General features: G+C 42.4%; 1 protein-coding gene across 1 annotated transcript in view; it reads left to right on the top strand.

Moving 5' to 3' along the window:
* Positions 1–8,620: 8,620 nt before the first annotated feature.
* Positions 8,621–27,083, top strand: part of LOC119480771 (cadherin-20-like) — an 82,128-nt gene continuing 63,665 nt past the window's right edge. Inside the window, exon 1 of the mRNA XM_037757330.1 lies at positions 8,621–9,023. The gene's annotated coding sequence lies outside the window, so the exon portion shown is untranslated. The remainder of the gene's footprint in view (positions 9,024–27,083) is intronic.

Below are 27,083 nucleotides of genomic sequence, written 5' to 3'. Positions count from 1 at the left end.
CTATGTATAAAAGACCATTGTTATGTATAAAAAGGCCGTTGCTATGTATAACACACCGTTGCTATGTATAACAGACCGTTGCTATGGCTAACACACCGTTGCTATGTATAAAAGACCGTTGCTATGTATAACACACCATTGCTATGTATAACACACCATTGCTATGTATAAAAGACCGTTGCTATGTATAGCAGACCGTTGCTATGTATAACACACCGTTGCTATGTATAACACACCATTACTATGTATAACACACCATTGCTATGTATAGCAGACCGTTGCTATGTATAACACACCGTTGCCATGAAGACAGTTCTGATGTCAGACTCTGGCGGACCATTTTTGTGTCAAATTATTGATTTCTTAAGTAAGTAGCCATGTAATAAGCAAGATAATATACATCGAGCGGGTCATTGTTGTGAAATAAACCCTTTCAGGGCGATGCAGGGCGAAGATCCGCTTTGCGTCGGAGTCCGTTATCCCTTACAAGTTACGTATAAGTAAGGTAAAAGAAGTCAACATTGACTTGGGTTCACATGGGACATGAACAGTGGTCTCCTGGTTGAAAGCCCTGTGTTTGTTTGACCTTATTGCTATTTAAACTACATGAATTGCTCTTACTGTCTAATAATGACTAAGATGGGTTTACATCAAGGGTGCCTCGGTGCGTTGGTATCACACGCCGAGGGGCACTGACCAAGAGAACGGCTTGGTGAAGGAGCAACGTTTTTACAGCCCCCTTTGAGACACCGAGGGCTTAAACAATGATCGGAACACGTGTTTGTAATACAGGGGTTGAAAAGGTTAATATGAGAGAGATGATCACTTCATGCAGAAAGTTGGCATAATTTAAGCTGCAGTGGACACATTTGCATATTGATGGCCCCGAGTAACAACAAGCGGTGATCGTTTCCTGTGGTTCTAACTCTTCAGTAGCCAGATGTCAGTAAACCTCTCACATCACTCTCCTGTTGAACCTGCCCAGTCTGTGGTGCCTTATATCAAAGAAATCCACGGGGACATGAAGGGAAAAGATTTATAGTCCTGTCCTTTGCAGTCCAGAGTGTGTGAATTAAAAGACAATGGAAATCTCTGCTCTTAGACTTTCTCCCATTGTGCAGTGGTTGGCCGTTACCTCCAGTATATTTGATCCACCGTGCAACACTTACCCCAATAAAATGTTAGACATTCGATTTGCGTCCTCATGTGCACAGCATGTATGGATCACTCAGAGAGGCATCTCACATTTCACACATCTCATCGCCGCAGAGGAGAGAGACGGTCCCTGTGGTGAGACAGCAGCTTCTGCCAGGGGTCCATCATATAAATAAATACACAAACACACATTCATTCTGTCGTGCTGGGATATTTGGAGCAGACTGACAGAACTTGGCTGAGGAAAAAATAAAATAAATAAAAAGGCAATCCAGTTCATTTGCTTGTTGACTGGCACGTTATTGCATATCTGGTTTGCGAGACAGAACGCTGACTAAGTCTAGAATCAGGTCATGAGCAAAATTCAGCTCGGATGTTCTCTTGATTCTCCTCAAAAGTGGTCCGAACCGTCACCTCTCCAGCAGTGTCCCCCTCTCTGTTTTCTCGGCGTACGAGTAAGCGGCACTCCATCCAAATTATTCATCAGGCCAAGACTAGACAATCTGCTGGAAGATGGGAACTGAGGGAATGGTAACTAACTGTCATGAAAGAAATTGGTGGAGCCCCTTTTTCTTCCCTCCTCCGCCGGTTCAAGATGCCGAAAAAAAACCAACAACACATCAATCTTGCATGCTGTTGACAGATTTCGGAACACCTTCCCAGCGACATTTGGTTTGTCATTTAAATAATTTGTGCCATTGTTGTTTGGCGGCCGGACCGTATCAACAATTTACAGCAGCTGTGCGGGCTCTCGCGGCGGTGTCTTGTTTGGTATTTCAAACTATGACAAACTTTATGTGACAGTTGTGTTTGCAGTGATTCAATATAGAGAAGTGCGAGGCTCCCCAACCTAATTTGCCGTATATGGTTCCCCGGTGGCTCAGTTGTTTCTCGCGCTACACAACTGTTTGGATTTATCCTCCAACTACACGGCCAAGACTCACTTTTCATCCCTCTAATTTAAAATTCTCTGTAGATCAAATAATATGTACTTTATAAATTAGTAAGATAATCTAGTAAGAGGAATATTTACAGTAGAACTGACACTTTCACTTCCTGTTCCTCTCATTCGTACCGGCTCTGGGAGCTTGTATCAGCTTGCTAAATGCTTTTACTGTAATTCAAATGTGATTGCTTGCATTTTAAAACATTTTATTGTATATATCTTAGTCCAAGTACACTGCCAGACTGAAAGCAAAAGCCATCTCAGCCAGTGCAGAGCTCGGTTTGACAGGTCCAGTCCTTTTTTTCTTCGCTGCTTCTTACAGTAACAAGGAGCTGAATCATGAATCAGACAACCAGGACCAGCAGCCACTGCACATGTCCATCACAGCGCGAATGGCAGTTTGCACGACTGCAGTCCAAAAGCCACTGTCAAACCGCCAGCTAGTCACAAAACACTGAAGAGATATAGCTGACAATTAGGAAGCTGTCGCTGTCATTCACTTCCAATCATTCACGTATGAAATTGACCAGCAGTCCAGAATGGGAGGGTAGACTTTTACTTTTTCTTCCTTTTTTTTTTAGGTCACTGTTGTCTCTCATTATCTCCCGTTGATGCTTCACAGAGACTTTACCCACTTGTCAATTCTAACGAGTGATTTGGCCGTCGACCACAGCTTGAAGAGGGCATCTGGCATGTCCCATGTTCCCCCTCCAGGAACCCGCTGTGTCCATGAACAGTGGATGAAACAAAAAGGAAATGGTAGAAAACTGGGAGAGTTTGTAATTCAATAACCTTCTGCCACATGTGCATCATTTTTTATCAGTTGTTATATACATAGTTAACTTGTCAGTTTTATTGCTTCAGATTTTCACTTTATCATTCAGTCATGTTAGCCGTTACCGTCCTATAGACATCATTATCAGTCAATGCAGAACCTGTGGTAGCGGTTGCTAAGAGAATTTAATTTAATGTTTTTTAGGTCAATCAAGGAGTTGTGTTAATTTAACAGTTGTTACCTCTGTAAGTCGACCTATAACAATTTGTATATCTATGTCGATCTCATTCATGCTTATCTCTATTTACATTTTGAATGGAGTCTGGCTCGAGCACAGGACGATGCAACCCGGTATCACGCCAAAGTGTGTAATAATCCCGCCACCAGAGGATTGGGTGTCAGTGTCATGTTTTGCCTTGCAGAGGCGTGAATATTACGCGTTTGTCTGAAGGTGCCGTACCAGCAACAAAATCACTCACTTAGGTTCAGGCAACAAAATCACTTAGGTAGGTTTAGGAAAAACATCATGGTTGGGCTTATAATAAGTATGTAAACTAAGTAAAGCACATATGCAAACAACATGGAAAACATGTCACAAACGTCACTAATGTAACAAAACAAAACACCGGAAAAATCTCAAAAAAAGGTCTCCTGGTTGGACCCATCCGCCTCCCCTCCCGCTTGCCATAAGTAGTCTTTCTCACTTTTTATTCTCGGTCACTAGCTCTGAGTGTAGCAGTACGGACTAAAGGTAGCCAAAAACAAGAACAGCATTCATGTTGCAGGCTTTTGCCTTGCGCATTATCGGGTCATTCATACACCTTTTCGTACGACTGGACTGGATGATGACGTCCCCATTCTTAACACCTATAAAGCTCTGATTGGCTCGCGTTTCTTCCAGCTGAGGAAACAGCCATCAGTGAGCACTGGACACTAGAGCTATTTGATTCACTGAAAAATCCGATGCGATTCAGATGCAACTAGACAGGTGTAAAGAAATCAGCAGTTTAACCCAAACTGTTATGAATCAGTGAATATGACACCCATGCTAGTTGTACATTGCATAGTAAAACTATCTGTATCATAGACTGTATAGGTGGACGTAAGCACCGTGACATCACCCATTGGTTTGAGTTTGGCATTTTGAGCGTCGTCATCTTGGTTTTCTGCAACCAGAAGTGACATCACAAGGTAGCCACGCCCTAAAGCATCCTCTGCTTTATGGTCTATCTGACTCTAAATGGGACCATAATTTACTAAATGAACATCATGCTGTATTGAAGAAGACTTGAAACTCGCGATTGAGACCATAAACTCATATTTACAATGTTTACTGAGGTAATAAATCAAGTGAGAAGTAGGCTCATTTTCTCATAGACTTCTATACAATCAGACTTCGTTTTTGCAACCAGAGGAGTCGCCCCCTGCTGGCTATTAGAGAGAATGCAAGTTTAAGGCACTTCAGCATTGGCTTCACTTTTCAGAACCGAAAGTTGCCGTCTGATCTGTATCCAGGAAGCAGCTCTGGATAGATTCCTTCGTTTTATGAGGTGCTTTCTATATTTCACACTGTAGTTTTTATCAAAAGTTACTCAAACAAAAGTTCATTTGTTGGGGACTATTTTTAGCAGCGGATTAATCCACATTTGGAGCAGGACGGTGTATGAGGGATTGATAATGTTCAAATAAACTACAGTGTGTGTGTGTTCATGGTAATGAAGGAACATGTGACCCAGTGCAACAGAGATGCTCATTGATGTGTTTTTAATAGATTTTGGACAACAACGGAGCTCTGTGGCACAGAGGAAGAAGATATATCAGACTACTTCACTGTTTTGGTGTCAATAACTTAAAATATTAGTAAAGCCTTATCCTTAAACTTAGACGTGTTTTCACTGCATAGTGTGAACTGATTGAGGGTAGAAAGTGGAAGTGAAAACCTGCCTCATCCTATCCAGGATATAGGAGGATCCGATGGAATCCACAGGTCAAAACAAGTAGGTCAGGGTTACCAAAAAATGTCAGCAACGGTGTGAGAAAGATATATATGAGAACTTGCTCTGCCCTATATTTAATGATTTCTTTCCCGAACACTTTCTGCACCTTTGACAGTTCATACAAGCATAATCCTCATTTTGCACTTTTTTCCTTTTTGCCTTCATTTTTTTTGTATTGCCTATCTATCTCTCCATCTATCTAGGTCTCTTACTTTGGTTTCATCTCTGTCTCTGACTCTGTTACCATGCTCCTCTAATTGTTTTCTCATCTCACTCTCTGGGGATGTGTAGGCATGGCCTTATTATCCCGGCTGATCAATGTGATTTATAGGTTTAGGGAGCGAGACATGCAAACTTTCTCATCTCCTGGGGATAAACCGAAGAAATCAATCACGCACTCTCGCTGTGTGTGTGTGTGTGTGTGTGTGTGTGTGTGTGTGTGTGTGTGTGTGTGGGCCAATCCAGACCTGAAAACTACTTTCTCCAAAGACCATCATGGAAGCAGTAGCACTCTTCAAATTGAGCTTCTAAGCTGTTCTTTTCTTCTTCCAAATACTCAATTTAATCTTTATACTGGCATAGAACTTTGTGCGTATGCTAAAAATATACACAATCTCGATGTTACTCAGCTGAAAACACCTGGAAACACTTTTTTTCCTACACTATTTTGTGTCTGTCACTACAGTTATGTTGATTCATTTGTTTTTGCCATTGCACTGTGCAGTAATTTGCCATGATGCAGATGGCCTCCTTGTTAACATAATCACGTTGGCCCTCAGGAGGACAGCAGGAAATCATATAGCTGTGGAGATAATTCACACCAAGATTTGATGGTAATTGTCTTTTTACTTTTTTTTTTAATGGCATTCAGCTTCATTAGAGAAGAAACCGAAAGAGGCACCACCTTTGCTTCAGCCCTAGATTGACGTTAGACCTGCTGCTTGTGTTTTTATTGATTGTCTACATGACTCAGACTGGCTGGTAAAGGCTTAGGGACAACAGCTTTCCAAAAACTGTATGGGATTAAAGCTACTCTGATTTTCTAAAAACCCTCTCTGTTATCCTTGATGATGGATCACACTGTGCACCTGCCAGGTGTGTGACGTCAAATCAACACACGTCAAGCTGCGTTAGTCACAGCGTGACTTCAATGGGATCAATACCAATACAGTTTAGCATTCAGAATCAGCCTTAAGCCTAAACAGAAGAAGAGTGATGTGTAACGCATGTAAAAAGTCTCTGAATCATCTCCATCCAGCTCAGCAAACTCTTCAGCAAGGTTAGCTCAACTTTAGCACTAGCCTGAAGCTAATATATACAATCTGCAATACATTTTGCTGTGGTCATCGTACAGTAGCTTGAAATGATATTGTTTATGAGGTGGATTTTCATTACAGCAGCTAACCCATAACCAAAACTTTAAAACAATATTTTTATATCAACAGCTAGCAGCTCTGTAGCAGCTTTCAGCTCATTGTTTATGTATTATTTTGGTTCACTCTCACTGCTCTCATGGCGTTGGTTTTCGCAGCAGAAGGCAGCTGTTCTTAGCAAAAAAGCTACCTGGCCAGCACCAGATGGCAGACAGACAAAGTTAGCGACTAGCTACTCTTGATCGAGAGTTGGTGGGGACCAAAACAGAGCTAAAACTAGAAGGGCACTTGGGAGGCAGACCTCCGCCAAGGCCGTTTCCATAAGTGAAATTGAATGTGCGTATCCACCCTGTGATTCGGACCCGCTCCAAAATTGAAAGGGTTCTTCCTTGGCCCGTGATGCATCCTTCCACCAAGTTTCATGAAAATGGGGCGAGTAATTGTTCCGTAATCCTTCTGACAAACAAACTAACTGATTGATTAATGATTAATATTGCTTAAATCTTTTCCCAATAGTGTCATGTGGTGTACCACAAACTTACCCCGATGCTGTCATATTTTCTGATACATCCTCTTCTCTCTAAACTCTTAACGGGACTCGGGACGTCATCGATTGTCCAACGTGAACTTTCACTTTGCTCTCATTCACATCTGCAGTAGCCAAATGGTGGTTATTGTTTTGCGTTTGTTGCAATAACTCTTCATGTGATGAGATGACACATTTGCTTAACCAATCACGATCGAGAGAACATGCCAGCAGCTTGTGAAACAACACGTTCTCATCCCAACTCATCAAATACTGCCACTCTGTCACGACCCTTGGCGTCACTTTAGGTTCAGGTAACAAAACAACAGTTAGGTTGAGGAAAAAAACAACATGGTTGGGCTTAAAATTACTACATTTGTAAAGTGAAAATGAAACTGAACGTTGTGAACACGGGACACGAATGAACAGCTGATTTTAACGTGAAAGTGAAACTTAAAGCACGCGACACAAACAGTGGTTGCTAACAATGCTGTTTACAAGTCAGAAATTTAATTATAGTAAATTCAATATTACAATAATGCAGCATTAGTATAACCTACTGAGAACAAACCTGACCCGCCAACTGAGAAGCCGTCATTGGAAACTGTTTGGAAACAGGAAGGTACTTTCAAAACAATACTTGGCACGTGATTGGATGAACCATCTGTCAATCAAACTCTTGCCGAGCCAGTCGCGAGAAGATCAAAAGCATCTTTTCCATCAAAAAAAAACCTTCAGTGCCTTTCTTTGCTCTTCTTTCGATTAAGAAATACTCTCCAGTTCTGATAGAACTGATGCTATAGCAGCATCTACGCTAACCTCCTCAGGAGCTGCCATTGTTGTTCAGAATGTGACCTCATGACATCACGAGAATCTAGCTGCCGTTCAAGGTAAACTGAGAAGAGCTCCAGAAAAGTTATCCCTGAACTATGCAAACAATAGCAGAACATATGACAACTCCTACATGCCATTAAAATCCTATATTGAGAGCTATTGACACATGAACTTGTACGAGTCAACATAATTGGCCAATAAAGTTGACTGATTGCATTTCTATAGAAAGGAAGATGTAATTGGCAGTAATCACGTAGTAATCAAATCACAATTACAGAGACTCCAGCCCGGACTCTGACTTTGATTTGGTGACGTATGAACATCTCTGGGTTCATGCGACACCAGCCGCTGAGCTCATCGGAAACGCTCCCCAGCCTGCGGGGACGCCACCAGTTTACTGTCGCTGGATGATTTTTATCTGTTTTCCAATGGCTCAATATCTTCAATTAACTCCAATTAGTTTAAGGACAATTAATCATTAATTAATCGAGGGAGGAGGGGTGGTAAATATTTACTTATTCATCATACACATTTCTTGTTTTGCTCATGATTATTTGATGAGCCAATTTTCTTATAATGTGTGCTCATGTGCGCTGCATTCTGATCTAACGGGGCTGGCGTCCCTGATTGCACATTCATCATGGATGTTAGACCATAATCTTTTATCCCTGCTTCAGACAGTCTGTTGATAAAATCCAGTGGAGAGCAGGACCACAAAGTTAATAGACTATCACTCCCCCTAAAAAGAACTGATTGTACTATTCAGGAGGGTCACATACACAGTGAGAGAGGTCGCCCTATAAGCGAGAACAAAAGAAAAACTGGGGTAAAGTGAGTGGAGCGAAAGAGTGTATTTTGAGTTCTGCGGGTTAATTCAGTGCCTTTCAGCTACAATTGCCGTGTCTAAACATTCATGAGCCGTAGAGGGATGGAGGGAGAGAGGGATGGAGGGAGAGAGGGAGGGAGGGAGGCAGAGGAATGAGGGGAATGGATGGAGCAACAGCACAGCGCTCAGACACAAGAGGGAGAGCTGGAGAGGCAGCTGCTGTGTGAGCTCGTCCACAACGCTTTGAGCAGGTAGAGCGGACACGGGCAACAGAGGGAGAGGCGGGGGAGAGAGAGAGAGAGAGCAGGAGGGAAAGGAGGGGTGTCTTTTCACCTGAAGATTACTTTGTCTCACACTTCTCTCACCCTGAGCGCTGGAAGGAGCTGATCAGGAGGTGCCAGCTCTTGCTCTCTGGTGTTTTTTGTTCCTGTCTCCTGCACGGGGGGGTCAGCTGGACTTCTCTGCAAAAGATCAGCCTCCTCTGGAAGAAATAGAAACCGGCACGTCAAGGAGAGAAGACTAAACAAAGTGAGAAAACTGCAGTAAATGGTGCTGGCTGCACGGGAGGAGAAGTTTGAGAGCTTTTAAAAGGTAGGATTCATTTGTTTAATATGCATCTGATAAAATCACCTCAACTGGTGAATGTGATTTACATCTGGATTAATATAAAACCCCCATCATGTATTGATTTGTTGCACACAATGATCAGAACAACCTGTTACAAGGTAAGTCTTTGAATGCTGCTGTTGAGTGTCTTCTCTCTGTCTATGTGCTGCAATCATGAACATCATTTATTGACTTTGGGGTGAGCTGCAGCGTTTTCCACTTGTTTCATTTGACTGAGCCACATGTGGTGAAAATGGTGAAGGTAAAGTAGATTAGAGTGTTGAAAGGAGGGAGAACAGATGAGCAGAGAAGGAGGAGAAATAATCAGAAGGAGAGAGGGAGAGTCTGTGGGAGAAACAGGGGAGTTTGACTGAGCAGGAGGGGGGGAGGCAGAGAAAGAAATAGTGTGAAGGAGAGTTGGACTGAGAAAGACAGATAGGGAGAGTAAAAGGGGAATAAGAGGAGGAGGAGGGATGGAGGACTGGAGTGGCGGGGGCTCGCTGGCAGCCAACTCAGTAACCAAGGCAGCTGACATGAGGGAGAGCCAACAGGGGACAGTGGGATTTCTATTTTTCACCCTTGCCGAGATACAACGGGGCTCTGCCAAGTCCCCTGCCTCATCCCCCACGGATAAAGATTTCATTGTGCGGAGCTGTGACCGAATTCATTAAGCATCTACATGTACTCTCTCCTGGCCGCTCTTACTCTCTTACGCTCTCCCTCTCCTTCTTTCCTCCCCGAACTCTCCACTCGCTGTCCCCCCTCGCTTTCATTATACAGTAGTCTCAATTGGCCCTATAATCATCTCCACTCGTGTTGCATCAACAGTTGTATTCTGTAAAGCTCTGCAGTGAATAACAAACACATATGGTGGGATTCTTGAGGGAGGGTGTCTATCAAAAGGGTTTCTTCTTGGCAAAGACGTAGCCCCGAACCCAAAGTTTATTAACCTTGGTGCATCGGCTGAGGGTCACGGGAGATTTAATAGATGAAAGCTTTGTGACATTCATGGGAATTTGGGGGATTTTAGGCCGGTAGGGGTGTGAAATCAGGTTGTTTGCAGTTTTAATGTCACACTGAAATGTTGTAAATGCAGTAGAAAAAAACTAAACTGTGTATTCAGTATTTTCTTGCATTTCTTATTCAGAATTACAGAAGGACGTGACAACATTTAGAGCTTCAGTAGGCAGAAGGTTTTTGGCATCATTGGGCAAAAATTCCATAACAACCTTTCACAGGTCATTTCAGAGAGAGAGAGGGCGTTCCTATTGTGCTCTGGCTGGTGGGCGGTGCTTGGTATTGCTTCAACTGAACTCAACATGGCTGTCGGGTCACAAACTTTCTAATTTTCCAGCTACAACAGTACACTACAAGATGTTTCTGACAACATTTGAGGAGAGTAATAGGCATTACAGTAACAGAATATTGATTCATATTTGATCAGCGCTGCCTAGTTTGACCGTTTGATCGGAGTTTGCGAGTGATTGACAGCCGGCTCTCATAGACGGCAGCTGGACGGCAGACTCCAGATCAGCTCTGATTGGTTGTTTTCCTCCTATTTGCTCCATTTCTATCCACTGCAGCTTTAAGTTTTTGTGAGTAACTTGTGAATTCTGTGTTGAATTTGGCGTCCCCTGTGGACAAAAGCGGGAGTGTTTTCCCGGAATGAATACTGAATTTCCCACGAGCACCAACGCCAACTGACGTAAAGATCTTGATCTGGCTAGTGCGTCATGATGTGGATTTTGTTTTGGAAGTGAGCGAAAGAAAGACGCAACTTAAGAAAACTAAAATAAATCATTTTATAATAACATTGGATGACATGACTTGCATGTGAAAGTGGTTGCTCTAATGGGGCTTTTTAGCATCTTTCAGCTTATTGTTTTGGTTTTACAGCCCGCAGCTGTACTGTTTTAATCATCAATTTCTTTTCTTGCAGCTGTTTTCAGTGTAAAACCTCTGATAAATTATCAGGTATACCTGCCCAGCACTATGCACAGTTCAATTTGAATGTTTTCTTAAACTAATCAGTTTATTTAAGAGGTCATAGTGAATATAAATGTACCGTTTTAGAGAAGGGGATGACTAAAGTTAGAGAAAGCTGGATTCAAATGATTTGTTGTATGTGCTCACTGGATATATCATAAGTCTTTTACATGCCTTTCCAAGTCATCTCCCCTGTAGGTAAAAGGCTGGTAAAAGGCTCCTTATTGTTTCTAGGATGTGAGACACTTCGCTTGTGGTGGAATCAATAGCCCAGTAAATTCTTAATTGAATGACTGCAGGGCCTGATGGTGCTTTATGGGATACCAGAAGGCGCCTTTGAGAGCACGCGGAATAACAACGACCCTGCCGGCATTGTTGTGGTCTGGGAAACAACGTCATGTCAATCAGCCAAGCCTGGCAGGCGTCAGTGGCGGTGTGTTAGCGCTTGTACACCTGCCATGTTACGCTCCAGCAGAGGCTGGTGTCATATTACCTCCAACTAGCTTTTGTTCCTTTGAAAAAACTTTTTTTTCTGGTTCATTTGATCATTATGCAGCACATTTTCTCAGTGATATGTGACACTGGGGAGTGGTACCGTGGATGTGCATGAAAACCACCCTCGGGGCAGAATCACAGTTGACAGGAAATGGACAAGTGTCAAAATGAGATGTATGTTTTCTGTACAACCTCGTAGTACTTTGTAGCAGAGCGGATCCTTTTGTTGGAGCTGTAGCTCTGAGCTGCTGATGGATTGACTGACCTCGGGGCTCTTGTAGCCACTTCAACACCAGCAAAAGACTACAATGCATCCTTTTGGTCAATTTGCTGAGTGTCACGCTGCAGAATCTCACCCATCACTTAGGTAACCAGTTTGTCCACAATAGAAAGCGTGCAGATGTTTAATAGAAAGTAGTCTTTTTTTATGGATTGAACACTATAAATAAACCAATGAAAGACCAATATTTTTGTTTGACACATAAAATTATTATTTCTGCCTTGTTTTCTTCAAATAAATGGGAAGTAATGAATAGTATAATAGAACATTTCAATGCAGGCTCTGTCAGAAAAGCTGTTTCCGTATGTTTACAAAACCACCAATCCAATCTGTACCAAACAATCCAAACATGTCCAACTGACTTTTTCTAAATGGTTAAAGACACATTGTCCAACATTGTTCTGAAAAGCCATATCTGTGGCAAAGGATTAGAAATATTAACAGTTTTAGCACTTTAAAACCAGCTGCCATCTCTCCACAATGAGTCACAAGCAGCACTTTTCCAGAAGCATCTGTTTATAGCACCACAAGTTAAAGGGGTAGTTCAGGTGTTATGAAGTGGGGTTGTATGAGGTACTTATCCGTAGTAGGTGAATTACTTACAGTAGATAACGGACGGCACGCCACCAGAATTGAGGAACAGACAGGAGCACCGGCACCGGAGCAAAGCCATATATCAATACAGCAATCGATATCCGTTTAAGTGTATACACTATATATTTAGAATATTTGCACCGCTTTATATCACTGTCAGACAGCCCTTTTTATTCTCCATTCAAACAGGGGAACTGAACTGAAAGTCAAACTTATCAACGCTCTCTCGAAAACCAGCAGGCTCAGATGACAAAAACAGTATAGATATGTTTCACTTTCTGTTCAGTTTGACAGATATATATGGTGGTTAAACACGTTTTTCTGCCGTCCCCGTCCACAACACCGGGTGCTCCTGTCAGTTTCTCGATGCTGTGGAGCACGCCGACCATAAGTGATACACCTACTATGGATAAGTACCTCAAAACACCCGGACTATCCCTATAAATGAAGAGGCACATGGTGGACAAATGGACTGAGGCAGCTAAAAATACAACTAATTTAAACTGTCCGCACCAACACAGCTAATACAACTCCTCCGCCTTAAAGAACACCTACAGCAAGTAATAAGTTCATTCCTGTGACATGCTGAGTTTTTAAACACAAGCAACACCTCCTCTCTCTTTTTTCCCCTCGGTGTGTACAATAATGTGTGTAATTCATACGTGCGCACGGGCCATTGTTTGTGTGTTAGTCGGAGCAAATTTGTCAAAGCCCGAGCCTGATCACGCACCAGAAGATGCAAGTTTTCATTTCATTAAGCTTCTCCTGCAACTCCCTCTAAACTCAGACAGTGAATTATTCCACCCCCCTCTTGGGTTGAAGAAAGCAATCATGTTTTCACTTCATTTCTCCTTTTTTTTCTTTTTTTTTTTTTTACCAGGACCGACTCTCAGGCCATTCAAAATGATAGTTGCTTAAAGTAATAGACAGAAACACCTCATCTCTGAAATTAATTTGAATTGATTCGCCCTGGTCCTTTTCCCTCTCCTGCTCTGACAAGGTTTTGAGAAGGAAATTTCAAACGTTCAAGGCTGCATGTAAAAATCAATTTCTAAATGAAGCAGATCTGAGAGATGAGCTGTCTCTCTCAGTAGTCCTCACTGTGGACAGCAGAGCAGTCTGAGCTCGTGCCAAACTGGCTTTAACTGTGGCACGGTAACTAGTTTTCACTGAACAACTGGGGATTCCTATAAAAAAACACTGCCTGTGTTTATTCATTTCCACAGTCCACAAACGATGATTGCCATTATTTGTATGCACTCATACTGCTCATTTTAATGATCGAGATGACAAATCACCAATAAACCACACATGAATGACAGAGGTTAAAGACAGTTAGATGCCATCTGGTTTGCTGTAAATCTTTAGAGCTGTCCGTCAGTGCAGTGTGCAGACACATCGCCATCGTCCAAAGATAGCGTTGCTACAACTGTGTTTCAATACAAGACATAAACATACAGGTTCACACTGTGTAAACGGCGGGTCCATCTGCGTTTTTTTCAAATGGAAATGCCTACTCAGCCGTTAGCAAAAAGCAGTGACAGGTTACCAAAGTAATCAATAAAGTTATAAATAATGTGAATGCTAGCTGAGTCAACAATAGCTGTGCTAAGTTTGTAAATAACTGAAAGGGGTTAGTTTGGTTGTTTTGAAGTGTAGTCTTGTAGGTACTTCCATGTTCTGTGAGGTAAAATGTTTTTATGAATGGAGTCTGGTGGCTTTGAAGACAGCGATATTACGGCTTCAGTACCCTGTCGGATAGGGCTGTCTGAGTAAAGTGTACGCTATATTTAGAATATATTTTCACTGCTTTACCTCGCCATTCGGAGAGCCCTTTCCGACGGGAAACTGAACTGAAAAGTGAGACGTATCTATGCTCTCTTCAAAGCCGCCAGACTCCTGACAAAAAAGTGACATTTGTGTTTTCCATATGTTGTTTACGCACATATTTTAAGCACAACTATGATGTTTTTCTTAAACCTAACTAAGTGGTTCTGTTTCTTAAACCTAAATGCTGCCATTTCACAGTAATGATGTGGTGTTAAATGACAAAGAAAAAGCCTAAAATGCGTTATCATGACATGACATTTCATGCCATTTATATGCTTTCCCATGAAATCGGGTTGGCATAACCGCCACCTAGCCCAGTGCTGGACCTCAGAGCTTGGGTGAGGGGCTGTCCAGGCAGTGCACTCTGCGATGGGATTGGAGGATTAATAGTAAACAGAATGATGTCAAACTGCCTCACTTCTGCCAACAGAGGACACCGAGCAGTCGAGGAGGCTGTCCTCCGAATGAAATGTCACCAGCTTAATTCATGCAACAGCAAATGTGCTCACTGTCAACCTGTTCAAACACCTACCTACTCAGTTATCACACTCTGGATTAGAGCACCAGGAAAAACACCTAAAATATAAAAGCGCAAACTTTGGTCCGTAATTACATCAAAACCAAACACCATCTATTTAATTTTTAACAATCATCTCTCAGGCATTGGTGGAAAATAAACAGCTAATCAACCTTCAGCGAAGGCCAAGATAATCATCACATTGCATAAGGAATACAGTGTGACCTTGGTCCTGGCAGACAGTGATTACGTTTTATTGGCCCAAAAAAAGGAGCCCAAGACTCACCAATGTACTCTGGCTGAATAAAACGGAGCGCAGTGGGTAATGAATTATAGTCTCTGGAGTCGGTGAGCTCCAGTCAACTTTTTTCTCTCCTATAGCAATGGAGGAGATGAGCCGCTATAAATCTGACCCAGAGATCCATTAGGTTTCTGTACTCTGCAGCACACAGTATGAGGCTATACTCTCTCTTTATCTCCACTGCTCTTTGGACCAGCACTGACAGGAACACAATCTGTAATGTTAAAGCCATTCAGGATTTTGTATGTATGCATTTAGAACATACAGTATCTGCCTCTGTTGTGTGTTTAATTACTTTAATTGTTCAAAGAAACCACTGGATTATTAGAAATTGCTCAGAGAGGGCATTCCTCTATCAAGCCAGAGGTCTTCATGGGTCCAACACCAATCTGAAAGGGATCCAAGGACAGTCAGACCTCATTCAAAACAGGCCCCGAGGATAACTAGACCCAATTCAGAATGCGGTAGATGCAGCCGCAGCATAATGTATCTCCGATTAATGAGCAGCCACAACTGGAGAGCTACTATATCAACCCACCAGCAAATGAAAATACAAAGCCTGTGTACTGACCTCTTGTACCACCAGCTACTGTTTGCTTTATAATACTTCATTTCAACAACCAACTTCCCCCAACAAACCCACTCAAGTTGTACTACTAACTTTTTCTACACGGTTAAAGACGTATTGTCCAAACTTGTTCATCAAGCAAGAGGGAAATTATATAAGGATTACAGATAATTCCATTTTTGGCAAAAACATCTGCCACCAATTTACAAGCAGATGACATTTTTCCATGCACTTTGCAGCTTATAAACTTTGTCCTGCGTTATTTTTATGTACCATGTGATTGACACACAGACTGAAAGAATTCGATATTTCCCAACCTGATTACGCTGAATATAATTTGGACCCAGCCCGACTCAGATCGCAAGTCAGGTCTTGGTTACGAGGAACCCGGAGGACATTAAGACCAACACCATTACATGAAAATTGTTATTTTAGTTATTGAAATACCTTAATTATGTAATAACTAAATGCTATAAATATAGACAATTGTGCTGGTTGGCTGACAATTGTTGTGATTTTTGGACAATTTCTTAATCCTGTGTGGGAAATTTTAAGATATTTACAAAAGAAAATGTTACTTATGAGCACATTTAAATGTATCGTGTCATCTATAGAATTACCATCAAGTTTTCCAGGATTGCACAAAGTTTATATATACGAGTGTCATCAAAATGTTACTGTAACTGCACAGTGCAATCAAAAGTTATGGCAGCTCTAGTGAAAAAGAGTTTTGCAACCAGTTTTAAGATAAACTACATGGCATATCAACAAAACATTACTGTATATGGAGTCGCAGAAGTGGTAAAAAGGTTTTGCAAAAAATTCAAAATGACGGTAGCTTTGTTTTGCGTAAAGAGGCATGGCCTCTACTGATACATGTATATGGAGCCAGGCAATTGACCGATCCTATGGAGCCAGGAGCAGAGCTTTGCAGCGCTGCTCTGCCGGTCGCCGCTGGGAGCCAACACCACGTTGCTGGAGGCCCAGGATGGAGGGAAGGGGGGCATGGGAGAACCAGAACTAGGACTGAGCGGAGCAGACTGTCACACCCTGCTGCAGTAAAATGAGAGGTTTTCTAAAGGAACTCTGGTGCTCAGAAACACTTTCGTCGCCACAGTCAAAACAAAATTAAAGTTTTCCTTAGTAACTGCAACTATATACAACGTAATGTGACTTCCATAGTAATGTTACCTTTGAACAGATGTAGCATATCCAAGTATAACAGGAAAGGGGAAAGTTGACCGTGGTTCTGCCGGGTTCCAAGCTGCTCAGATCTTATTGGAGCACAGAGCGAGAACGGGCGGGATTTAGGTAGGGTCAACTCAGGATAAAGTTAATCGTTCTGCAGGAGTTCAGCATTTATGAGTGAGAATGTTAGGAGTTATCTAAAAACGGCCTCTTTGTGGCGCTCTTTGCAAAAAAGCTATGGTTCTTCATTGGCTTATGGCCAAATTTTCCATTAAACAAAGAAAAACAATATGTGTTTTCTGAGATCTGTGTTCTCATGTAACTGGTTTCCAGTCCAGGCTTGATGTGAAACCTGCTACTATTGCATTTGAGCATGTGTGTGTGTGCATTTCTTTGTCCATAAGCTGTGAATACATGTGGGTGTGAGGGCGGGTAGGGGCGGGTGTGTTTGCATCAGCGCAGATTGCTCATGAAATATGACCTCTGGAAAAGTTTCCTGTCCACACTCTCCCCCCTTGAACTCCAATCCATTATCTTCAGGTATCAAATTCATCCCAACAGGTGTAGTGTGTTAAATGATACGGGCCCGTGGCAGCGAGCCATAGGCACCGGGATGAAAGAGAAGCTGGAGATCAGGTGCCGAGTGCTGGCTCTGCTTATACGCACAAACACTCATATATACCCGCATACCGTACACATTTCACAGGGGCCCCGTACTGAAGTTATCGCCCGCATCATCTGCAGCTGTGAGGGAAGTGAGAGCGTCACGCCACGACAGTCATCTGATTGAAGTTTAGTGAGGTTTATTTTTCCTGTCTTGGAGGAGAGGTGACTCAAGTTTTGAAGACATATTGCAGTGTAAGATACAGTTTGCTCTCTGATTGGCTGGTAAAGCTTTTATCCGAGCTTTATCCTCAAACATGATTTTTCTTCCATATCTCGAAGCATCCGATCGATAACGAGAGAGTAGACAAAGAAGACAAAGTCAGAACAGAGTAGTCTCACATCTGTTTCTTTCCTGCTGTTTGCTGAGACACGCAGGAGAGAAGAAAAAAATAAAACTTTACAGTACTGGAAATTGAACTGAATCCACTCCTGCCAAACTACACCGAGATCAAACCTGATTACAACCTCCTTCAAACATACAACAACATCCATCTGTTTAAGCAATGGCTTTTGGGATTTTAAAGCAGCTATAATCAATATGTTTTGTATGAACCCAGAGACAATTATAATCAGACTATGTAGGAGCTCCATACCTTCCTCAAGCTCACTGTTTTGGTTCACGCTCACCGCTCTCATAGCGTTGTTTTCACCTCCTGTTTTCAGCTGAAAAGCCCTGAAAACCCGCTGTACACTACCTGCCCAGAAACAAATGACAAGAGACAGACAAAGTGAGCAACAAGGTGGTGAACACAGTGGAGCATCTAGCAGTTAAAGGGACAACAAGTCAACAAATCCTCTCACAACAAGCATTTTGGTTTTATTACTTCTTCAATGTAATTGTGGATAACAAATGAAAAGTTAATGTATTAGAGTGCATGTAAAAACCCATTAGATTAGTTATAAATTAGATGAAAATCAAGCTTAACAAATTAATGCCTGACATATTGAACCGTAATTTCTTTGATATAATAACTTGTCTGCCCAAGCTGAAATTGAAATGTTAATTTGCAAGGAATCACCAATTTTTTCATTAAATTTAAAGAAGTATAAGCTTCGTATGGGATTTATGATTACAGTTGAATGATACGTGTTGCTGCGCTCCAGTGAAAGAGCAGTCAGAAGCTGTTTATTTGCTCACGCTGAGCCAAAGTCCCTTGTTGTTCATGCTGTTTGATGGGGCCGACATCACCGACGCCTTGTTGCAGTGATGGGTGGGAGTGGTGGGGCGGGGCATCTACCATCCATACACCCCCCCCCCCCCCACCACCACCACCACCACCACCAACTCTACACACAAACAGAGAGGAGTCGTTTGATCTCACTCTGAAGCGTTATCCCCCTCAACAGCAGTCATAACCCCCCTGAAAACACACACTTCAACACCCGTCCTCCCTCACATCCCTCCTCCTGGTATCGCTGTACTCCCCTTTGAAATATCATTACCTGTGTCCTCTTTTTTTCAGTTGAGGAGAGTATACTGTAGCGGCAGATGAGACAGAATGGAAGATGTAGAGGAGGAGTGAAGTGAGGAAATAACCACAGCAAGAGTTCAGTATCAGCTGTCTACAGGAATTCCCCGTAAGATGGGAGGATCGCTTCTTCTTCCTAGTTTATTCAGGGTCTCGCATGTCTCTCGAGGACATTTAAGTGTCTCATGTGGTCGCCATGAAATCAAACTCGTGGAAAACATGAGGCAGAATTTATTTCCATTTCCCAGCAAGCATGGTTTTGATAATTTGCGGGTCAATAGCTGCTAGACATCTAGGATATCATTATTTGAGACATTTGAGGCAGCAGAACAACATGTAAACAGCTTATGAAGTTGATATAACAAACACACTAAAAGTTGCCTTTATACACATCCAGGAGGTTTGGAGCAACATTATTATTCATTTGGAGTCATGTTTCTGTCCACCTGACACATTTAAATACAATATTAATTTTACTTTTTGCTCTGTTTTTGGTCTCCACCAACTCCCGAGAGAAATATCTGTCTCTTTAACTGCTAAATGCTCCGCTATGTTCACCTGCCAGTCGCTAACTTTGTCTGTCTGCCGTTTGGTGCCGTACAGGTAGCCTACAGTGGGTTTAGCTTTTCTTGCAGAAAACAGCTGCCTGCTGTAGCTGTAAACAGGGTTGATGAGAGGGAGTAAAATTGTGGGTCATAAAGTAGAAGTACTGAGCTGAAACGCTAAAAGTCTCGCTGAGTTGGGTGATAACTCTTTGTTGGTTTAAGCGACCCCTTTCACATCAGACACTCATCAAAATCAAAATCTATTTGTTTGTAATTCACGTAATCATGAACCAGGAAGTATAAAGAGCAGCAAACATCACCTAGGGAGGAAGTTGGGGCGGATGGATGGGTCAAAAAATACCGGACTTTTGCCCAGGAGACTGGCGGAAGTAAGCGTTGATTTATTTGTCACGCATTTTTGTTACGTATTGAAGTAACGCTACTTCTTGAGTTATTTTAAATAAAAACCACAATCCTTTCCTAAACCTAACTAAGTAGTTTTCTTGCCTGAAACCTAAAGAAGTTGTTTCCTGTGAAGACGGAAGTTTATTTTGAAAAGACCGCATACGTGTAACGAGCGAAAACTGACACGTGTTGCTGGACATTCATAGGAAAATTAACGAAAAAGGAGGAATATATTTTTCGTAAGATATCATACAAACCGTTGTATGAGAATATATTGAAAAAAAACATAACAAAAATGTCTTAAAATGTGAAAACAAATTTGTTAAAACGAGAAGGTTGTCTAAGCCATTTTTTGAGCTGCAAATTATTAAATCAGTGCTTACTCTTTCATATCTAAGAGTACAGCAAAAATGAATTTTATGAATATCTCAGTGCTAGATAATGGAGCAATGTCAGTCAGGGACACGCAGTGGTTTGGCTTCCCATCTTAACTTCAGTGCCGAGCTCTCGTGGCCATATGTTTGAGTAAGTGCCTGTCTTGTACAACAACATACCTCGTCTTGTCAAGTGGGCCCTGGGATCTGTGTTTGCAGTCACTTCAATTCTTAAATCCTACCTTTAAATATTTGAAAAGCCAGACACGAATTAAGAACAAGGAGAGGAGAGGCTGCACATACAAGAATAGGGATGCATTCATAATGAATGCGCCTCAGTTCCCTCTCTTGATTTATTTCAAGGCGAATGAGCATAGTGAGTGAGAGAGAAATTAACTTGTTTTACACACTTTAACATGCGATGTGAATGGCAATCGAGTTGGAGATGCAAGGACGCCGAAGCACTCCGAGCGTGAAGTTCAGTCCTTTATTTTTTCAGGTAAACTCACTTCCTCTCCGCCTGGCTCGTGTACGTCAACTTCAGTTTGTCATTTCTGACATTTCCCCAGAATATGTTTCTGACAAGTGGCAGACAGCGTGCTGTATATGCAGCTGTGGGTTACATGTGAGCTACAGTCAAGAAAAAATGGGAGTCGTGTAGTGCGCCCATGTCCTGTAGCTGCATGGCATCACGGTCTACTGAACCCGTTGTTGTTTGAGAAATTGGTCTGCCTTACAATGGATTTTTCTCTGTTTGATGCTTCACATGGCTGAAAATGTTGCTATCAGTGGGGTTCTGCTATTTTATGGATCATGAATGAAAAAAAATAGACAACCCAATAATAAGAGATAGATGTTCAGCAGGGAGGTTTAGGTGTTCTAGGATGGACTTTTTCTATAGATGACAACATGTTATTTCAAAGATTAGATATAATCAAGGAGACGGCTGCAGGCTGAGAACCGACCGGGTGGCTTTAAGATTCTGAACTAGACTTCAACAAAACACTGAATCCCTTCCTGTTCACTCTCCGGTGGTTCAAAGCAGCCAAAAACCGCTAAAAAATAATAATAATAACGTTCCTTTTTGTTTGTTTTGTAATGGGAATTGGAGGCACTCATAATCATGAGAGAACCCCAGTTCAAACCTTCATGTTTTATTTGCTTAGTGGACACTCTAATCTGTCATTTCAACACCGACAGCTTTACACATTTGGCGTTGCCGGGTGGATTTGTTTTTATGGCTGAATGTTTATTAGAGCAACTGTAGTAAATTACTTCTCTTGAGGAAACCGCTACGGCGCAGTTTATTCCCTGCTCCTACAATTACGCAGCTCCACATAGTACGACTTAACAACATGTACTGCACTTTGTCTTTTTGTCTTGAAATCATAATTTTTAACTTTACAGTGTTTTGTCTCGTAAGAAAGGAATCAGACACAAGAGGAAGAGACACAGAGTGTGTGTGTGTGGTTCTGTTTGTAGACAATCCACACGAGTGTTGCCAAGTTGGGAAAAAAAAAAGTCAGATTGATATGGTGTGAGTAAGAAAGAGACAGACAGACGTATGTAAACAAAGCAGGCAGAGAAAGAGCGAAGTAGAAGCCTGCTGAGTGTTGGACTGTGGATTTGTCTCCTCGGCTGCTGGCTAAGTCTGTCATCTGTTCAGTGGTTGAATCAACATCTGGTGAGACCCGCATAAACACAAGCTCTCTGAGCCACCGACGAGGAGGCAGTGAGGGAGAGGTAGAAGCTTACACACTCGACTGGGTGTAGCACTTGTAATACACATGTAGAGGAAACAACAGAGTGAGAAGCAGAAGAAGTGATCTGTAGTCTGTTCTGTTGGTAGTAATGCATTAGAAAGCACTGTAATCACATTACTGTTTCCTGTTATAGAGTCATGCTGGATATCAAAGTTCTACTTTTAGTCATCACATCACATTTACTGATCTTATCAACAACTCGTGTTACATATACAGTAATATAAATAATTCTGAAATGGCAAACCTATTTCAGTCTTATGTATTTAGTTTGCCCTGCTCCTGCTTCTGCATTACAACAAAGAGAGCTCAGAGGTAGAGAATGCAGAAAGATGAGAGCACTGAGATGAGAGAGAGATTAGACCTGATAGAGGAAGAAGAAGAAACTCCTAATGGCCAGAGGAACAGATTAAGTTTTGCTTATTGTCATCTGGCAAAGCTCAGTTGGCATTTGCAGGCGTTAGAGGTGTGGTGTGTGGATCTGAATTACTTTGCAGGCAACTAGTCAAACCATGGTCAAACCAAAGACCGTAAATAAGAAGTGGACGTAGTCACCTCATTGGTTTGTGGACTGCCGGATGAAGAATGTTTAGGTGACCAAAATGTTATAATTAACTTTCATGAAGTGAAAACACACTGTGAAAGGGTTAAAGTTGTAAGACAAAAACACGTACAACTCCCAGACCGGACAACGCCGTGGTAGCGAGCTGTCAATCACAAGGTAGCCACGCCCTGAAGCATCCCCTGCTTTAAGGTCTATTTGACTCTAAATGGGACCATAATTTACTAAATGAACATCATGCTGTATTAAAGAAGACTTAATTGAGACCATAAACTCATGTTTACAATGTTTACTGAGGTAATAAATCAAGTGAGAAGTAGGCTCATTCTCTCATAGACTTCTATACAATCTGACTTCTTTGTTGCAACTAGAGGAGTCGCCCCCTGCTGGCTGTTAGAAAGAATGCAGGTTTAAGACACTTCAGCATCGGCTTCACTTTTCAGAGCCGGAGGTTTCCCACTGGGTCAAACCACAACGTAAGACTGTTTTGACTCTGAGTCTGAACCACAGTTTAAAGGTCTCTCCTTCCTCAGCATTAACAGAATGCTAGGTTGGTGTGTTTGTCAAGATTCAAGATAAAATAATTACAACAGCGATGGAAACACGGCACCAAAGATGGCGCCAAAGTTAAGTGAAAACCCTTCACAGATTACCACTCTAAAGCGTGCACGGTCTGAGCGTGCAGACCGTGTTTCAGTCAGCCATCACAGGCCAACCTCGATGCATCAAGCTGTCGTTCTATTTCTGGGCTGTGGGGGAGAGACGTCCTATATCAGTGCCTGTTCAGGCTCGCTTTATGGGAGACCTCCTCCTCTTGCAGTTCAAGTCAATTGTCAACATGATTTATGGAGACGTGAGCTATCTCCAGACTGGCTCCTCAATCTTCCTCTGACGAATTGTTACCATCGGCCCATGTAACCGTCGTTTGTTTTCTTCACCGGCCAATTTTCATCCAAGCTAACAAATTAAACCTGCCATGTTTTTGAGGAAGCTATTTTTCCCCTCCCTTCTCCCGTTTCCATATATGACCTGCTCGACAATTACCGGAGATGTGAGACTGACACCGAGGAATGAACTTCACAGAACACTTGGCACTTGTCTTTCCCTCCTCCGATGCTCGGATATGAGTAATATCCCGATTTTTAATGGAGGTATGGCGTCGTAACATTTAATGGTTGGGAACTTTGTTTGGCTGACACGTTCCGAGTCTCGCGTCTCTCAAAGACACGCACCACTTATTGTCCCAATCATCTCCTATAGCTCACCAACACCAATACAACTTGATTAATGTGGCTGGCTTTTATGAGTGGGATAAAAGGCTCCGCATATTACCCAGGCAATTATAATACACCAGGAAACTCTTTTAAAAACAATGGAAAGCTCGTGCAATCAACGTTAAGTGGTGGCAACTTTTTAAAGTTTAGCTATTTAAGTTTATAATTGACTCCTCTCCACCACCACTAAAAAGGAAATTAGGGTCCGGGGAGCAATCAGCCATATCTTCATCCAGTAACTTCACTGCCCTGCTCTGCCCTGACCTGCCTGCAGATTAAGGGAAATGAACTGCCGGTGGCAAGGTGGCTGAAAGGTTGGAGAAAACTGAAAAAAAGCAGCAGGTTTGACCCACGCAGCGGCCAGTGTGTCTATCTGCAGTCTGTGAAAGGGTCTACGATCAAAATACTGTGTTTGAATGTCAGTACAGTTAAAGGTTTCTGATGCAGAACCTCACCAACAACTTAAAGCGTTCCTCAAGAGTTATTCAGGAAGAATAGTAAACAGTACATGCAATGGGATTTCATAGGAGGCTCATTTTGTCCTGATAAAAGCATTTTTTTAACAAGACTTAAACCTTGTCTATACTCGCGCGAGACATCGTGGCGTCTCCACAGATAGCGAGCTTCAAGCATGCACTGAAGGTATTTATGCTCTGCGTGTTCATTGCAGTATTTGCCAGGGGGCGTACAAACAAATTGTTCAGTGAAGAAGCAACAAGTCAACGAGTGTTACCGGTAAAAACACCACAGACCAAACTCCTCAATGTCGGAGAGGAATTGTATGTAACTGTAAACTCATAATAAATATTCATGGACATACTTTATCATCTTTAGACACTCCCTGTAAAGAAAGGAGTCAAGTATTTAGAACAACAAATGTATTCTAATGAAACGAAGGTTGAAAGGTAAAATATCCTGTTAACAATTTTGATTCAGCTGGCAAAATGTTTCAGATGCAGATTTCTAAGGTCCCCTGCCTTTAAAAATAATTTAAAAAACGAGTTGTCCGGTTTCCTAAAACCCTGAGACATTCATTATTTATTTATTTAATTAATTATTTACTTCTTAATTTAAGCTATTTGCTTTTTTTCGGTGCCGTGACAGCCTTCACGCTTTACGCAAATTACATGATTACGTCATTTTTGGCACACGCACCCTCGCGCCAGGGACACTACAGTGAGAATAAACCTTGCAGGTTTTGCAGGTAAACCAAAGAATTAGGACAAATAAAAAATGTGACCTGATGATGAGTGCTAGATGTTAAGAGTTCATCCTGATGGGAACATGAATGACTGCTGTCGAGAAATTTAACTCAAAACCACAACCTCATGGTGGCGCTAGAGGAAAAGTCAGATGATCACCAAAGTCTTTTCATCATGTGGGCATCATGAATATCTGACCGATCAACCAACTGACCGACACCGCCATCCGTAACGCCATCAGGCTAGTGGGGCTAAAAATAAATGAACTAGCAGCATCTAGCATCCACATCAACAACTTGTTCATCTAAGTATGAGCTAAATTTTCACTTTCCTGCAAGAAGCATGTTTTAAAAGCAACATCCCTTGATCTGCCAGAACAGAAGCAGCGTGATTCCAACGCTGCGTTCATGACCCTGAAGTTAATATGAGTTTTATCCTCCAGCAAATGTTGTCAAATTGAAACAACAACTTCCTAGTTATTTGTTATTTTTTCCAGTGACCAGCAGTATAAACTGGAGCTCAGCTGTGCTTTTCCAAAGGCTCATGTAGAAATGAAAGTTGTGGAGCACTGAAAGAAAAGTAATCGGGCTAAAAACAGCAGCGATGGTGATTCATGGGAGCTGTGGATTTCAGGAGACAGGAAGTAAAGCTTAAGGCTTTTAAGACTCTTCATCACCCCCCCCCCCCCCCCCCCCCCTCCTCTCCCCCTTCTTTCTTCCCACTTCCACACAACACAAAACAACACAAACGCACACGGAGGCATGCACGTCCGTGCACAATCCCACTGGAGTATCTCCACCTATAGTGCCAGCTGAGGGAGATGGATGGGGCGGCAATGGTTTCTGATTTAGTCCGCACAATAAGGCTGAGTGATTTTCTCTGTGGAGCATGTCTTGCCTCTCTTAACCCTGCGAGGGGGGAATTGGTCCCCCCCTCGGCCAACCCCCCGCCCTCTTCCCGCACCGTACCCCCCTCCTCACATACTCCTTGCTGCTCAGAAGATTGCCTCCCTTTCCCGGTGTGATTGAGGTGATAACCACTAATGGATTCGGAGCCCTGGGTGCATTTAGGAGGAGAAATGTTGGTGAATCTTGCTTTAACTCCATAATAAGCAGGAAATGCTGGAAAACACGTTAACACGGCGCTATATGGTCCGCATCCAGAAGGCGAGATTTAAAATATATAGAGCCAAGGCTCTCACGCTGGCAGGTGAGCATTTTAATATTATACATATGTCAAGAGTATAAACCAGTCATAGATATCCTGCTCAAGACCTTGAAAGAAGTCTAATAAAGTAGTACTCTCCTTCACAAAACACTTGAATGAGCAGGATAAACAGCTCAGCTCAGCAAACCTGCAGCTATATAATCATAAATTCATATACGCAGCCACAAACACAAACAAATGTGTGCAAACACTGGTGAGCCTGCACAGCGTGATCCCTGTACAGGCTCCTTTGTCGCTCGCCTCGGGGCGGGGAACCCTCGTTGTCATGTCGAACAAATGCGCCGTCAAAGCTGCACTTTAAAGATGGGACGTGTCACCGGGGGTACGGGAGGAGGAAGTAAACACAACAGGCGGCAGAGACAATCCTTGGCATTTGGCTACGAGCACTCGTCTTAGCTGCAGCTGAATACATCATCTGAGCGGAGGAATGATAAATAGTGTGATGGGAGGGGAGGGAGAGCTTCAGCCGGACCTCCAGAGGGGAGAGTTATTGGGTTTGAGGTGAGGAGACGGAGACACACTGGGAGTCCATTTGACTTTCGATGATGGCTTCGTGCTCTGGGGGGCACTGGTCCACTATACTAGAATCTTCTTCAAGAGGCTTTAAATGATCTTAGAGCTCTTTATGTTTGAGTTTTATTTATGTGAAACAAATCTAGGAATTTATCAGTGTTTAAAACCTTAAAAATCAAACAGCCCGCCAGCGGGCCTAGTCGCTACTATTAGTATCAACCATGTCATGCCACGTTGTTGGTAAACAATGCTCCCAAGTTAATAGTCATTTTCAAAGGGGTCCCTTGAC

This window comes from Sebastes umbrosus, chromosome 21, assembly GCF_015220745.1.
Source record: "Sebastes umbrosus isolate fSebUmb1 chromosome 21, fSebUmb1.pri, whole genome shotgun sequence".
NCBI classification, from domain to species: domain Eukaryota; kingdom Metazoa; phylum Chordata; class Actinopteri; order Perciformes; family Sebastidae; genus Sebastes; species Sebastes umbrosus.
The sequence above is the reverse complement of the archived record's forward strand: the minus strand, read 5'-3'. Positions and strand labels throughout refer to the sequence as shown.